General features: G+C 38.5%; 1 protein-coding gene across 7 annotated transcripts in view; it reads right to left on the bottom strand.

The window, feature by feature from the left end:
- Positions 1-16478, bottom strand: part of LOC108719190 (piezo-type mechanosensitive ion channel component 2) — a 225938-nt gene that overhangs the window by 147787 nt on the left and 61673 nt on the right. The window lies entirely within an intron of this gene.

Here is a 16478-nt window from a genome sequence, read left to right as displayed (position 1 = left end):
ACCATTTAAACATTAAATAGACCCAAAAGGATTGCTTTCTGTGGTGTAACTATAGAGGAAGCAGACCCCGCAGTCTCAGGGGGCCCAGACTGCCGAGTCTGCTTCCTCTATATCTAAAAAAAAAACCCTCCTCCCTCTCTTACCTATGCGGCAAGAGAGAGGGAAACTCAATTTGGGACAGTGGAGTGGGCGGAAGCGGGACAGGTAGTGGGTGGGAGGATGGGTATCAGAGTGCGCCGGGCGCACTCTAGTTACTCCACTCATTGCTTTGCCATCGATATGCATGTATGCAGCTTAGTTCTGATCAAGTACAAGGTCTCTACTAGAGTCCTGCGCGGAACCAATTTGTTAAACCCACATACTTACCCACTTGGACCCGCTACCACCCTGCAAGTACCATATCCGCAACCAGATCCTCAACCCGCTGACCATCAAGAAACAGTAAGTGCTGTCATTGTAAACCCGGGAAGTGACATCATTAGAAGTTGGCGTGATCAGAAAAAAGGAGTAAAACAGAAAGTGCTGTCATTGTAAACCGGAAGTGACATCACTGGAAGTAGGCGTGATCAGAAAACTCGCTATTGAGAAGACCCGCAACCCGAACAACGACTCGCAAACCCGGAGAACTGCCGAGCTGCATCCGCTCCCCAACTTCTACCTGCAACCCGCAGGGTACAGCAGGTTTTTGTGGGTAACCCGCAGGTACCTGACCCGCTGCAGGACTCTAGTTTCTACATCTCTGGTTTCTTTGTACTTCAGTAGCTAGGCTTTTACTGTGCCTTTGTAGTTGTGCTACGTCAATAGATTTCTCATCTGATGCTTACTGTGTAAGTAAAATGCAAAACTGTGCTTTTAAAATAATGAACTAATGAGGAAAGATGACCACACCTTATAAATACAAAATCAAACTCTTTAATGTGGGCAAAGTATTGAATTATATAGCACTATAAAGGCTACAAGTAATGGTATTATATTACAGCTACTCTTTCATTATTAAAGCACCAACTCATGGATTTAAATAGGATGCCCACATAGAAAGCAACGTTGAACTTGAAAAGAGTTAAGGTGGCCATAGACGTAACAAAAGATTGTTTGTTTCAACGTGTAGAGCTGAATCGTCAGATATAAAGGTAGAAATAATAGAATTCTACCTGTATCTGACGATTTAGCAAACAATAGCCGATGTTTGGGTGCCTTCAAAGGTGCCCAATTAAATTTTTCCGGCCAGCCTGATCAACGAGACAACCAATATTCAAGTCTTCTGCCAATATCAGTTGGCTCTTTTCCCACCATACAAGCACCGAATATCGTACGAAAATTTGTTTTGTGCGATATTATCGGTGCGTCTATGGCCACCATTACTGAGATACTTACTGCATCTTTAGCAAACAATAGAGGGCCACAGATGCAGCAAAATCTGAACACTTCTTCAATGCCTTCTTTCCCGCCACCTGATATTTTTGAAGGTCAGTTCACCCTTTCATTGATTTTTCCATTTTCCATTGTTTTCTGAACTGATTTTTCATGTGATAACATTATATTTTTTCAATGAAAAATGGTATTTTGTTTGAAACCTAAAACCTGCTCATACCACATATTGGCTGCCAGAAAATACTTTGTTTCAAAATAGTCAAAGTCTTTTAAGCAACATTCTTTTAAAATATCTAAACCGAATCCATCTGCAGAAATATCCCATACACTGCTCTTAGGCATGCTAAAGCAGGAGACAAACAACAAACTGTCAACTAACCACTAACTGAGTTTTGCAAAATGACTCACAGTTCAGACATTTCCCAGAACTTAATCACCGTCCACCCAAAGTGGTCAATTAACCCTGTGGGCCCTCGCATGGTCTTCAGTAATTTTTACAGTATTTCATTACTACGCCATCTAGATAGTTTGGAACAGGCTTGCAGTTTGTTGGTATTTTGTGCAACACACTGGCAAGCTATGGCTAAAGCTTCAGAACTATACAGTTTTATGAACAAAATAGTGATTTAGAAAGATAGATATGCTACATCTTGGTAAGGCTTGTATCAGTGCTCTCCTGTATTCAATAGTATGGTTTCTTAGAGAAAGTAAATACATTTTAGCTCATAGTTATTTCCATGCTGAAATAAAAATCTGAATTGTGTTTAAAAAGGTACCCTCTAATTCTTTCACATACCGTAATAGGGCCAATTTACTAGGCACCATTTACTAGCATGCTGGTGCCCACATATGTGGAGAAATACAGGCTGAGGATCTACTCATCCTCTGCTGTTCTGCTGATCAAAGTGCCAGCACCTGGAAACATTGCCTACACTCGAGTGCAGGCAGAAGCAGCGGATTTCAACACTATGGGGCAGATTTATCAAGGGTCGAATTGAAAATTAGAATTTTCGATTTTTTTTTTATGGTCAAAATTGTCAAATTCAACTCGATTTATCAAACTCTGGCACTTTAAGAATTCAAATTCAACTATTTGCCACCTGAAACCTGCGAATTACTGTTTAGGTCAATGGGAGAGGTGCAAGGATCAATTTGGAGATAGATGTTTGCAGCATTCCTGACATTCAAGGTTTTTTCTGAGAAAAAACTTCAATCAAGTTTGATCAAATTTTCAGGTTGTCTAAATTCGTCCGAGTATAAAAAAAATAGATTTTATTAATATATTTCGACTAGTCGAATTTTGACTTTATAGGAGTTTAAAAAAAAACTCACATGAATTCAGAATTCTACCCTTGATAAATGTGCCTTAAAATGTTAAATCTTGCTTTTTGGCACTGAAATCTGTTGCATCTGTCTGCATCCGGGCATAAGCAATGTTTTTGGGTGCAGGCACTTCGATCAGCAGAGCAGCAGTGGATTCTCGCCCTGTGTTTCTCTGCCTCATTTGGCCCTAGCCTAAAGCTGCCTTTGTGTGTAGTGCTTAGGTACTTCCATTTGCTCTAGGTGACCTGGAAGCAAATTGCATTTTGATGTCTGTACCCAAAAATGCCAGATAGATATCTATAATAAAATAAAGCCTGAGTGCTCGCCAAAAATCTGCTGACTCAGGGGGTTATTTATAAAAGTCTGAATGCACAAAAACTCGAAAAATTCAAGGTTTTTTTAGTATAAAATCCAAATTTTTAGTGGAAAAAACCCCTCACAAATTTTCAAGAGTTATTATATCCCGAGGATAGAAAAAGTCAGAATACGAAAATCCTCCATCTCAGACTTGCCGAGGTTGTATATAAGTCAATTGGAGAGGTCCCGTTCCAATTTGGAAGTTTCTGTGCTCTGCGCTGGATTAAGTCTGAAAATTTAAAATTTTTGCTCGAATTTATCAATTTCTCCCCAATCTGATTAAATCGTGCTTTTTTAATTATAAATATTAAAATCGTGGATTCTAGTTTGGTGGGACTTTTTATTAAAATATCCAGAAAAATTCTGATTTTGATAAATAAGGCTGTCGGTGTCTTTGGGTACAGATACACCAAAGAGGGAATAAGAGTGGAGATAGGCAGTTTCTTGGCCTGTGCTGAGAGCCAGAACTTAGGGTTAGGCAGATAAGGCTCATGCCTAGGTAGCAAAGATGGGGGGGGGGGTGCTAGGCATGTTCCTGTCACGAATGGCACCCTAAATCCAGAACCCAAGCTAAGCTCCCTGGTCTCGGCTCTCACTTCTGCCTATAACCGCCGCCTTTCACCTCGGGAGGAGCCCTCGGCTAATTGGATGCCGCCAGGTCTTATTTGAGAGAGGAGCAAAGCTAACAGTTCTGGACGAGCAAAGGGGCACGATCGTCTCACCAGTATACTGGAAGGAAGAACACCACTTGGAACAGGCAGGCTGGGCCAGCACAAGCAGAGAATAGTCAGTCAAAATATCAGATTGGAGAGTTCAGGGTTAACAGGCAGGCAAGGGTCAGGATCGGAGAGGTCAGAGTAGTCAAACAGGCAGGCAAGGGTCAAAACACCAGAAGATCAAATAGGAATCACATAGAAACCCAGGAACTTTAACAAATAGAACCTAACAATGGGCAATGTGCTGATACCTGAATTCCCCTTTTATACTATTTGAATTTCGTGCCAGGTGCCATGACGTCATCATGCCGGTGCATAAACCTGGAAGCGCGTTATAGAAGAACTGGCACTCGATGGGACAAGATGCATACCACAGAACATGCCACTGGACCACCAGGTTGAGTACTAATCCTTACAGTACCTCTCCTGTAGGCCTACCCCAACTGGGCCCTCTTATGCCACTGGCACAAGCAGGAGGAGAGGCAAAGTGGCCAGCTGGGTTACCTAGGGCTTATAAGCAGGCCAAGAAACTGCATTGTGTGGCAGTAGCCTGTTTAACTACATACAAATAATGCACAGAGTGCATTTAACTATGCTCATTAGAATGTCTGGACTCAATACATGTGTAAAATAGAAATGTAGAATGCAGAATCACACTATGGAGCTCATATGTCAATTAATTGGGCACTGGGTTTGATTCTGATCAGGGCACTACCTCATGGGAGTTTTTTAATTTATCCTCATTTTCACAAGTGTCTCTGGTTTTCTTGCACACAGACAGTCTACTGGCTTAAGATACTGTGCAATTAACCCTGGTGATTGTTTGTGTGCATGTGTCAGGTTGTAAGCTCCACTGTGACAGAGATAAATGAGAATTATTAATGAATGAACATTATCAATGAATGCTGCTTAACATGTTGGAATGATAAAAAAAATAATAATGCTATAACACAAGGGGGAGCACACAGCAAAGCATAGCAATCTAAGAATCCTATTAATAAAGTATAGCAATAACTGCGTTTGTGCAATCTCAGCTGGGACAGGTGTAGAACTCCCCATTGCCCACTGTATAAAGGAATGTGTGCTAAGAAACAAGATGGGTATTATTTGCCTATAGGTTGTGAGATAAGTAAAATATTGTGCTGCTTGCAAATTTGCAAATACATAAGGGGATATTTTATAAAAGGATCAAATCATAATGAATTTAAGTGGCAATAAAATGAGCTTGTGCTGGACATTCATACTCTTGTTGGGAGCAGGGGGGGATTTTGTTTGTGAAGAGATTCTCCATTAAGATAAGCCCATTGTAAATGTAACTTACAGTACATTAAAGCAAAGCACAACTAGACAAATAACAATGTGTGGGCACAAGGGATTCTTTTACAATACAGCCAATACAATGTAAGTGAGTATGCAGATGAAACTGCCCTGCTTCAGTATATTGTCACATTCAAGAAAGATTAATATTTAACATAAACAAAGTGAGAGCATGTCACTCATAGTATGTAAAAAATACAGTATCTGCGTGGTACCAATCTAGAGCACTAGACTAAACTCTCAAAAGCTCTTTTAAAAGTCTGTGTGTTAAATATTTGATGTATAACATATGGCTCAATGTTCAAATCTCCAGTAAAAAGCGACATCAGGCTCAGTACATTCTTAACCATCTTTAGCCCAACTGTCTCATATAAACACTTTCCTACTCAATACAGTTTTTATTTTGCTAACGTGTAATTTACATTAGTAGTCATAATAGCCTGCAAACCCTTTGGGGACTAAGCATTAACATGAATAATTAAGGACACCCTATCACTGTCTTGCTGAGAGTGCTTTCATAGAAACAGTTTTGCAACTGTGAGGTGTGTTGGATGAGACACATAAAACAAAATAGTTTACTGTTTAAAAATAGGTAGTGGGGGGGTATACCAAGCTTATGGTCTTGCTTACTCTGTGAACACTTTGAAATATTCTTTTCATGTGATAAGCACATTTAGGGGCAGATTTATTAAGGGTATACAAATTTTTATGGTCAAAAATTTTTATGGTCAATTAGACTAGGACATTATCCATACTTGATTTGAGTTTTTTTTAAAAATTCAAATTCAATTTTCAAAATTTATCCTACTCTGGCCCTTTAAGAATTCAATTTTGACCACCTAAAACCTGCTGTTTAAGTCAATGTGAGAGGTCCAGGGATCAATTTGGAGATGTTTGCAGCTTTCCTGACATTCAAGGTTTTTTTGGAGAAAAATTCATATTCAATAAGAGTTTTTGGGTCATTTCAATTTGTCTGAGTTGGAAAAATTTGATTGTATAAATGTTTATGGGAGTTTTAAAAACCTCACATGAATTTGAAATTCGACCCTTGATAAATGTGCCTCTAAATATCAAGTACATCAATAAACAGATCTATCACCTGACGAGGCTTAAGTTGGCAACTAACCAAAATAGTAGCAGTGGGAGGCTACTTATAGATTTTCTGCATTGTATGCAGTTGCCAGTGTGACATGTAGATAAGTATAATATTCTCTGTATGGTTACCTGCATACATATCAGCCTTGTATGATTAAATAGAATCATGCACCTACAGTAAATAATGTGCACCCCTCAGACTTATGTCCAAAATATTTTACATCGTACATGCTTGTGCCACGGTAGGTCACTAATGCACTGTTGCAGAAATTCCTTATCATGGTGGCTCTATTGGTTGGAGCATATATATATATATATATATATATATATATATATATATATATATATATATATATATATATATATACTTAGGGGCAGATTTTTCAAGGGTCGAATTTTGAAGTGTAAAATACTTCGAAATCCGAATTAAAATACTTTGAATTAAAATACTTTGAATTCGAATATTGAAGTCGAAATATTTTTCACCGAATTTGGCCATTGAACGAACAAAGTAAAATCGTACGATTAAATCGTTCGAATCGAATTTTAAATTGATGTGTGAAGACTGAGAAAATGGTTGTAGAAGGTCCCCATAGGCTAACATAGCACTTCGGAAGGTTTAATTTGGCGAAACATTGAAGTCAAAGTTTTTTTAAAGAGACAGTACTACGATTATCGAATGGTCGAATATTCGAACGATTTTTACTTCCAAACGAAGCCGAAGTAAACCTGAAGTCGTAGTATCCTATTCGATGGTCGAAGTATCCAAAAAATTACTTTGAATTTCAGATTTTTTAACTTCGAAAATTCCCTCGAATTCACTTCGACCCTTGATAAATCTGCCCCTTGGATGTTCAGCAGCTCTTAGCTCAGCCCAGCTGTGTATCATATTGGGAGGCTGTTTATGGCATGATAAGTGTGTATTTAAAGAAACACTGTAAGTGTAATACAGTGTTTACATATAATAACTGGTACTGTGTGGCACTGTTGATATGAATCCCTTTTATGTCTTATATATATATATATATGCACCCCTGAGTGTGCTTAGAAGCTTCATTTTCATTAGGGGCACATTGTGTGATTCTCATCTCATCATTTGATCCTTCCATCAATGAAGGATGCTTCAAACTTTTATTTATTAATTTAGTTGTGTCATTTTTGTGAACTTTTTTATCCCAATATGGGTCACCTCCTGGTAATATATATTTTTTTAAATTCTTTAAATTAGATAGCTTGAGAGAGAATTTCCCCCTACTCAGCTTGGCTCAGTACAGTAACCTAAACCATTAGGGCAATGGCACAAAGAGCTTTTTGTCGCCCATGGGAATTTACTCTCCCTCTATACTTACCCGATGAATCGCGTAATTGCACTAAAGTGCAGAAGGAAGCATTTTTGCATATTATGCTATTAAACTGCTTAGATAGAGCATTTTTAATGTTAGTCTATAAGAAGATAACTTCAAGCATTGTCACCTGCCCTTTCTTTTTTCAAGTGACAAAATATCCCATGTGACATTTAATGCCTGCATTATATGGTACTACAAGATCTACAGCATTAAATGGTACAGGGACCCTCAGCATAAAATTGTACTGGGGACCACCTTTTTACTTGGTGATGTCCGGGCAAGGTCAGTGATATCGGGGGATGGGTCAGGGGATATCATGGATGGGGTGTGTGATGGTTCTGGGGTAGGTCAGTGACATCAGGGGGTGGGGCTATATAACAGGGTTCAGTAATTTGATGATTACCCCATAACTCACTTCAAGTCCTGTTTAGATGTCCTAATTTTAAATCTGAACATGCAATTTTCACAGGGACAGCCCTTCTGAAAACCTGGTTGCTCTGGTCAGTGTCGGACTGGGACACCAGGGGCCCACCCACAAACCTTAGACCAGGGGCCCACCAAAAGTCCTTAGATCAGGGGCCCACTCTCAGTACTATTATAATTCCTCTCCTCACTCAACCTCTATTCTGCTAGTCTCTTTTCTTTACATACTATAATCTATTATTCAATCTATTTAGTCTCATTGTTCTCAAATAAGTAATGGCTATGAAATATGTCAAATGTTTTGAAGCAGGAGGGCCCACCGGGAGTTTTCCTGGTATCCCTGTGGGCCAGTCCGACACTGGCCCTGGTGAAAGCGGGACAGGTGACAACCCTGGACCTAAAGCTTTTAATGTTACAATGACCCAGAATATTATATTGCACAATGCTTTTTCCAATCATCTGGATTTTCAAACCTGTCCAATAGATATTTTACCCCTGGTCGGGGTTGGTCCCTTACAGAAGCAAATAAACCACCCACTAGATCTATGCACAATGTATGTATAGCTAGTTTTTTTTAGCAGTAGATACTTTCTGCAGACTTTTCTATAGGTCACACAAAATGTATCTAATAGTAATAATACTATTAATCCTAGCCATTTAGCATGTGGATTTAATATGTATTAAATGATTCAGGTGCAGTCAAAATTAAATAATTCATATTTAGCAGGTGACATCCAAAGAAACCGATACAAATTGTATGGGATACAAACAAATCAGGGTGTAAAGTGCATAATAGAGGCGCAATCGCCCATTTCATTTGCACTTTGCATCCTGTCTTCCTGTCTAAATAAAATGATACAGGTCTTTTCACTCTATTTCATTCTGTTGCATTCAGCAGTGCTGTATTTATGAGGGACATAAGTGTCACCCATCCCGTCCCCTAACTTGAGATTCATGCTGTATTTTTTTTTATCGGACACTAGGTGCAAAGCATAGCCAGACACAGGACTCCCTGTATGAGCATCAAAGGTCACCCCTTAGTGCTGAGCTGAGGTGTCACACCCTGGGGGAGCAATCATGGATGGGAGCTATAGGCCTAGCACTTCTTGGGCTGGTACAGTAAGTTCAGTATATACAACATTTCTAGCCATAGGCTTTGATCAACCATTTATTTAAGCCTGTTTTTCAGTTCCACTCAGGGAACCTTTTTTGATACATGCAAAACGTATTCATAAAGGTTCCCTGAGTGAACCAAAACACAGACTTAAATAAATGTTTGCTTAAACTATTTATCAAGTCCACTGACTGCTCCCTGCTATATATGGATTATATATAATACATCTTTATAATAAATCTTTTAAAGCATATATAAACCCTGTGAGTGCTGTGTATTTTGGAAACTAAATGACTGTTTCTACACTAGAGTACACCCCTAGACAATATTAGCTTTTCTGTAAGTCCATCTTTGAGCAATTAAGTGAAAGAAAGAGCAAGGAAAAGAAACAATCGATGTAGCACTGTGTTATTGGTTATTTATGGAACAAGATTTTTGTGATAGTACATATCTCTTAGGCTAGCATCAACATGTAATTTCATAAGAGGTTATTTTTTAAGGACTTAAAGGCAGATCAGTTATTACGAACTGTTTGACACAAGTGACTTTAATAATATCATAGCCATAAAATGGTGTTTCCCTTCCTTCCTTCTTTTATTTCTTCCTTTATTTCTTCAGTCTACAGATTAGTGACTCAACATAATATTTGCTTCATATTTCCTTCTGTATCAATACATGCACCATCTCTGCACTAGATGGAGGAATACCGTATTAATACAGCTGAAGTTGCCTTGGCAAGTGACTGCAAGAAGTTACAAACACCTGCAAAGTTATAAAAACAATTTTTAAAAACATAAATAATTTTTAAAGGCAAACTCTTGTGAAAGCTTTATCATACTACTTATTTTGCTATACTATATTACAGTAAGTTTCGAGAGAATCAGAAGGGAGAACCACAAGAGATAAAACCGCTTAAACAATGTGAAATAAAAGCTTTAATGTTGACCAGTATACATATCACTGAGGTCTCTGAAGCAGACCTTAACCAATGTACAATGTGGCTAACCAAGATACATTTTATCAGCATATCGCACATGAATATTAATGTTAAGAATGCCTCAAGACCAAAGACTTCCACCAAGCAATTTAGCATGATGACAGTCTACTTTCAGGTTTCAAAATATACATTTTCATATTAGTGATTGTTTTCCCTACTGTAAGTTCCTACTATTATTATAATTATTATTATTATTATTATTATTATTGTTAACAGCTATAGAAAAGAGAACAGACGATTTACGAGAAATAGTAGTTTAATAAGGGGCTGGGGAGGAACAAGTAAAATTTAAGGGGTTGAAAACAATTTGTAAGGCTAGTGCCATATGAAGGCTGAATAAGGCCTGATGAAATATGCAAGCCAAAAATCAGCCACCATGCCGTCAGGAGCCTCCTTTTCTGTTTCCATAAGGAACCATTGTGTGGGCTCTGGCATGAACACACTTTTCAGGGCAAAAATGCAAAGAAAAATATATGGAAATTAAAAGTATAAATACAGAAGAGGGATGAACATACAGTTATAAAATAAATGGATGGAGAGAAATATGGTGTTTTTTGTTTTGGGGGAGGCAACCAATTAAAGGCTTTGCAATTGAAAGCTTCTAATTATATACATTTTAATTACTATCCACCTATGAGGAACAGAGGTAAAACAAGAAAACATTTACAAAAAAGAAAGGTAGATGACAGATGAGCAACTACATGTCCCCAGGTCCCACGCAAAATGAGTTTATGGGCTCTTCTATGCAAGTCATCTGCCATAATGTGCGCATGCAGGTACTTTATATGTCAAATGGCTGCTCATGCACAGTTAAAATCTAGCAAATAGGAAATCTGTGCACAGTACAAAGCTTAGAAAAACCTTTTAATGCATATACTTATACATACCTCATTAATTATCCCTTCATACAAACAGAACCTTTTCTCTCAAAATTCAATTCCAGGTTGAATCAGACTTTACAAAATCTTAGTAAGTTAAGGTAGCTAAGTCTATGTACAGAAATGCATTTTTTTAGTCAAGCATTCTTTTACGAAACTCTCCCAGTGCCACCTGCTAAAGTGCAATACCCAATGACAAATCTCTCTGTTTGCTGATTCCTGATCTTGGCCAATCCCACCACTAACACTTCATACCTCTTCTACTATTAGCCTGCAAGGTCTACACAGCAAGACCCTCTTTCGCTCCTGTATGGAACAGTATTTATATAGTTATATATACATCTAAAGAAAGATATACACTCATCTCTTAAGATTTCTATTAGATGATTCTTTAGTGAAAAGTGATGGTATAGTGGTTCTTTACACAGCTTTATACCAGTGCAACATCATTTTAATTTCAGTTATCAAAATCACATCCTGTTGCATAAAATCTACAGTATAAGAGATATAATGCAGTTTATATGCTTAAAGGACCAGTAAAATCAATTGTGTAGTTAGTGTAGAGCGAAAAAAACCCACAGACATATTTGCTGTGTTTTTCTTAAAGACGTTTCACCAGTCATCCAACTGGCTTTCTCAATTCAGAATAACTTGTACATAGGATCTTGCTTGCTTGCTCTGGAATGAAAGGATATATAGTGAAGCAAGATCCTATGTACAAGTTATTCTGAATTGAGAAAGCCAGTTAGATGACTGGTGAAACATCTTCAAGAAAAAAAAACAGCAAGTCCAGTTGATCTGACTTATTTCTATAGATATACAATGACCTGGATGAATGAGAATCTTCACCAGTGTCGGACTGGGACACCAGGGGCCCACCCAAAAACCTTTGACTAGGGGCCCACCAATTTATCTTAGACCAGGGGCAACTCTCAGTACTATTGTTTTTCCTCTCCTCCCTCAACCTCTATTCTCCTAGTCTCTTTTCTTTACATACTATAATCTATTATTCCATCTATTTAGCCTCTTTGTTCTCATAGAATTTGGGAATAGCCAAGAAATATGCCAAATCTCTAGCAGCATGAGGGCCCACTGACACCTTGGCCCACCGGGACTTTTCCTGGTATACCGGTGGGCCAGTCCGACACTGATCTTCACAAATATTCAGACATATTAATCTTTTAAATCGCTATGTTTTTATTAAGAAATAGGTTACCGAAACTCTGCTTGCGCTCCTCTTCAGAAAAGGTGATCCGGCGATCCATCGTGTGGCGCTTGATTTCTCCTCCCTGCTTTCCTTATAGGAGATAGCCACGGAGGAGAAATCAAACACCGCATGATGGATCATCGCTGTGTCGCCTTTTCTGAAGAGGAGTGCAAGTGGAGTTTCGGTAAGTTATTTCTTAATAAAGACTTAAAAGTTTAATATGTCTTTGTGGTTTTTTTTCACTCTACACTAACAAATTTTTTATAAAAAAAAAATTGATGTTACTGATCCTTTAAGAAATTGCCTGACCTGCCTCAAGGCAAGACTTCTTTTTCAGGCTTTTTTTTACCATTTTGGCTTTCACTTTCAAGCAACTCCACTAGCTTTTGTCCAATTTCAATAACTGCCAGCTGGTTATCTGCCTAGGCATATGGTTTCATGTTGGCTTACAATATTTCCTTTTGATGCATGTGAGATTCCAAAGAAGTAAATGCAAAGCAATATTAAAAACACACCAACTGTTTCAATTATGAGCTGTGAACAGCAAGTCAAATATCACATATGAATTAATTTGGCTTATATTCATTAGAGAAAGCTCTTTTAACTCTTTTAACTTGTGTGTTTTGAGTCTATTTTTACCCAGAATGCTGCAACCCAAATATTGGATTTTGCACATTTTTTGTTTAGAAAATTATTTTGCATTTTTCTCTAGAAAAGAAGTAGAAAAGGAAAATGCTCATATGGGCGTGTGGAGGTAGAGGCAGAAAGGATTCATTTTTGACACTTAAACAATGATTCATGCCGATTACATTTTGTTTTGATCATTGTAACCACAAATGCCCCTCTAGTAGTCTAGTATCTAGACTGGCCATTAGTTATATGCGGCTAGCCCGATACCCGTGGGACCCGCCAACTTCAGCACACTCTTTGTGGGTCACGGGCGTGTTCGGGTTAATCTCTTCTTCCTGCTCTCCCCGCCCATGGCCTTACAATGTATCAGGCTCTGCTGGGATTCGAGCCAGGGACCTTTGGGTTGGTTTGATGTCTTGAACCACTGGGTCAGGTGAGCAGCCTGCAGGGTTGCTCACTATATATTACCTGGTCTTTCCAGCCCCAGCCCAGCAGCAGCCTGATTGGTTTGCAGTCAGCCAATCAGGGCTGACTTTGCCCTATTTAAGGCCAGCCCTCCGAACACTCCTGAGCATTCTGCGCCGTTAGTTTGTCTGTGTCCCGTGGGTTCAGCCAGCTCTTGCCTAAAAGATTCACTTTCCTCCTGCTGCCTCCACAGCGCCCCCTACGTTATCCCTTACAGAATGCTCAGGCAAGGAGTGTTCAGATTGCTTGCCTTTAATAGGGCAGAGTCAGCCCTGATTGGCTGACTACAAACCAATCAGGCTGCTGGGCTGGAGCTGCAAAGACCAGGTAATACATAGTGAGCAACCCTGCAAGCTGCTCACCTGGCCCAGTGGTCAAGACATCGAACCAGATACCCAAAGATCCCTGGCTCGATTTGGCTCGTTTTTCTCGACCCGCACAACACTACTGGCCATGTCCCTCAGAGGGGAATAGTGTGTTAAGAACAGTGTTTAGAAAATCATGGAAATTAGAAAATAAGCTATTCCTATGCTGATACTGAACCCACCTATCCTACATTCACAGTGAATATTTTCAACATGAACTATGCTAGAAATGTATCATAAACATCAATATATATATATATATATATATTGATGTAAACAAATATAACCAAGCAGTCTCGGACTGGGGGGCCCGGGACCCACCGGGGCTGCTGCCCCAGGGCCCCCCCTCCAGTGCCGGCGTCTGGTGCATCTGCTCGCAGCGCCGTGTATGAACGCTTGCGTGCGACGCCGCGTCTGTGCACATGCACAAGCACACAGTTTTCTTCCGCGACCTCCAATAAAGGGGGTCGCGGCATTAATAGCTACATGTGGGTGCGGGTTTTTTCCCGGTGCCCCGCCGGACTAGTCCGACCCTGTAACCAAGCATATAACAATGATGAAAAAATGTGTCTTCTGACAGCTGAAGCAAGGTGTTTACCTTCCCTTCACACACAAACAAAACAACAGCTGCAATGCGATGCAGGTAAATTGACAGTACCCCGAGGGTGTGCTTATATTGCTTATATTATTAATAAAATATTAAAATATTTGAAACAAGGGGTAAAGCATGAATAGATTATGAAAATTTACAATCAAAAGGGAAAGCAATATAAATAGATAATATAAATAAATATGTGAGAAATATATTTTAAAGACCACTACAGGGTAAACTAACAAAAGGGGCAAAGCTACATTTCAGTGTTATAAGAAATATTGAAACTGTTGATATAAGTAGTATTACACTTTTGCCCTTGTTCGTGTCTACTGTCTTCTTAGACCTCACTGAAGATAAATCTCAGAGGCATGGCTTCAGGGCAGGCAGTACAAAACATGTTCATTGATTTATAGCAAAGGAACTCTTTTTTTAAAAAAAGACTGTCCTAATCAAGTTAAATACTTAAATTAACATTTTGTGTATCTTACTGGTGAAACTATAGACACAAGAGGCATAACCAAAAGACCATACCTGCATTTCATATCCTAGGTGAAGTTATATCAGGGATGCCCGGAAGAAAATGATCCTGCCAGATATTGATCTGACCTTAATCTATATTCAGATTGTGCTTAAATGTAATAAAAAGTTACAAATCTGCTTTGCCAAGCTAGCTGCACAAGCAATACTCATGTAAAATAGGTATAAATAGATGATGAGGACAGCCTGCAGGCTTACTAGGCCAAAAGTTGGGTAAATACTATACTCTTTCATGAATAATATCATGTTGGCATGTATGTTTTTGCCTTATTGTCTTTTTATAAGCATTTAAAATAAGTTGGGTTTGCTGTATAAAGGTCGACTTGAGCAAGAGGCCTGGAAACGACAGCTTCAAATATTCACTTGCACATGCCAACCCATCAGTCACAACACAAGCATACAGTCCATTTTCACTATTATTGTATTATGTAATGTTTTTCCCTGCATGTTTCCAATGGCTTAACAGTGCAAGTATTTAAAGGTAAAGTAAAAAAAAATTTGCGTAAGCAACACAATTGCATGAACCTAATTCATTTGTATCCAAAGTATAACAGTTACAATTGCAAACATTTCCTAAATAATATCCTTGCTTACTGTTGTATCTTTTCCAATTTAATTTAGTTATTCTATAAACAATGTTACCTTTGTATAACCTTTACCTACAGCAAAATGAAACAAAGCAGGTTAATTGAAATACTTTGACATTCACATTATGTCTGATATTATCTCACATAGACCAGTGAAATACATGCAGTGCCATAACACCAGTCACAGACAGCTTGCAGTGAGAGAAAAACTCCTCCAAATGAAGTGATGTCAATTTAAAGAAGGTACCTAAAATCTATGTGTGGTACCTCACAAAATAAATGGATTTAATATGACACAAGGGTAAATGTATATTTACACACTAGAATAAGAGACACCATGCAACTTGCTGCTTGCTGTAACATCACAGAAAATGCTCAGAATCCAGCTTTTTTATGTCATACTATGGGGATTATTTACTAAACCCCAAATTTATCTCATTATTTTATTCAAACTCCCATGCCGATTTGACCTTATTTATTAATTAAAAAACTCTAATTAATAGACCGAAACCCCAAATCATTGGGCTTTTGCTTGAAAACCCCAAATGTTTTAGATTTTCGGGCTAAACTCAGTGCAAACCACGATCATTTCAAATTGAGATTATTGCCTTTCCCATTAAATTATACAGGAACTTGACAAGTCTGAGATGACAGATTTTCACATTCAGGCTTTTTGCAGCATCGGGGTATAATAAATATAGAAAAATTTGAGAAAAAAAAAAAATTCCAGTTTTTGCCCCAAAAGGACAGACCAGATAAATTTGAAGTAAATAACCCCCTTAGTGTTGCAACCAAACAAGTTGCTGTGTAGTCAAAGGAGCAACTAATCAAGTTGAAACAGGGTACATGCTTACATAATAAATAACATATACATTATGTACATATAATGGTATTTGGCTACTGTTTTCTCCACCAGCAGAAATACACATACATGTTTGAAGTTAATTCACATGAAATGCATCTATAATAGCTCACATGAGATGTTTAAGCAGGGAGAAAAACAGGGATTAATGTAATTTTACCTTTATGGTGTTACTGGTCCAGTGTCAGACTGGGACACCAGGGGCCCACCCACTAACCTAAGACCAGGGGTCCACCAAAATACCTTAGATCAGGTGCCCACTCCTCACTCAACCTCTATTCTGCTAGTCTCTT

The sequence above is a fragment of the Xenopus laevis genome, chromosome 6L (assembly GCF_017654675.1).
Source record: "Xenopus laevis strain J_2021 chromosome 6L, Xenopus_laevis_v10.1, whole genome shotgun sequence".
In the NCBI taxonomy this organism is placed as follows: domain Eukaryota; kingdom Metazoa; phylum Chordata; class Amphibia; order Anura; family Pipidae; genus Xenopus; species Xenopus laevis.
The sequence above is the reverse complement of the archived record's forward strand: the minus strand, read 5'-3'. Positions and strand labels throughout refer to the sequence as shown.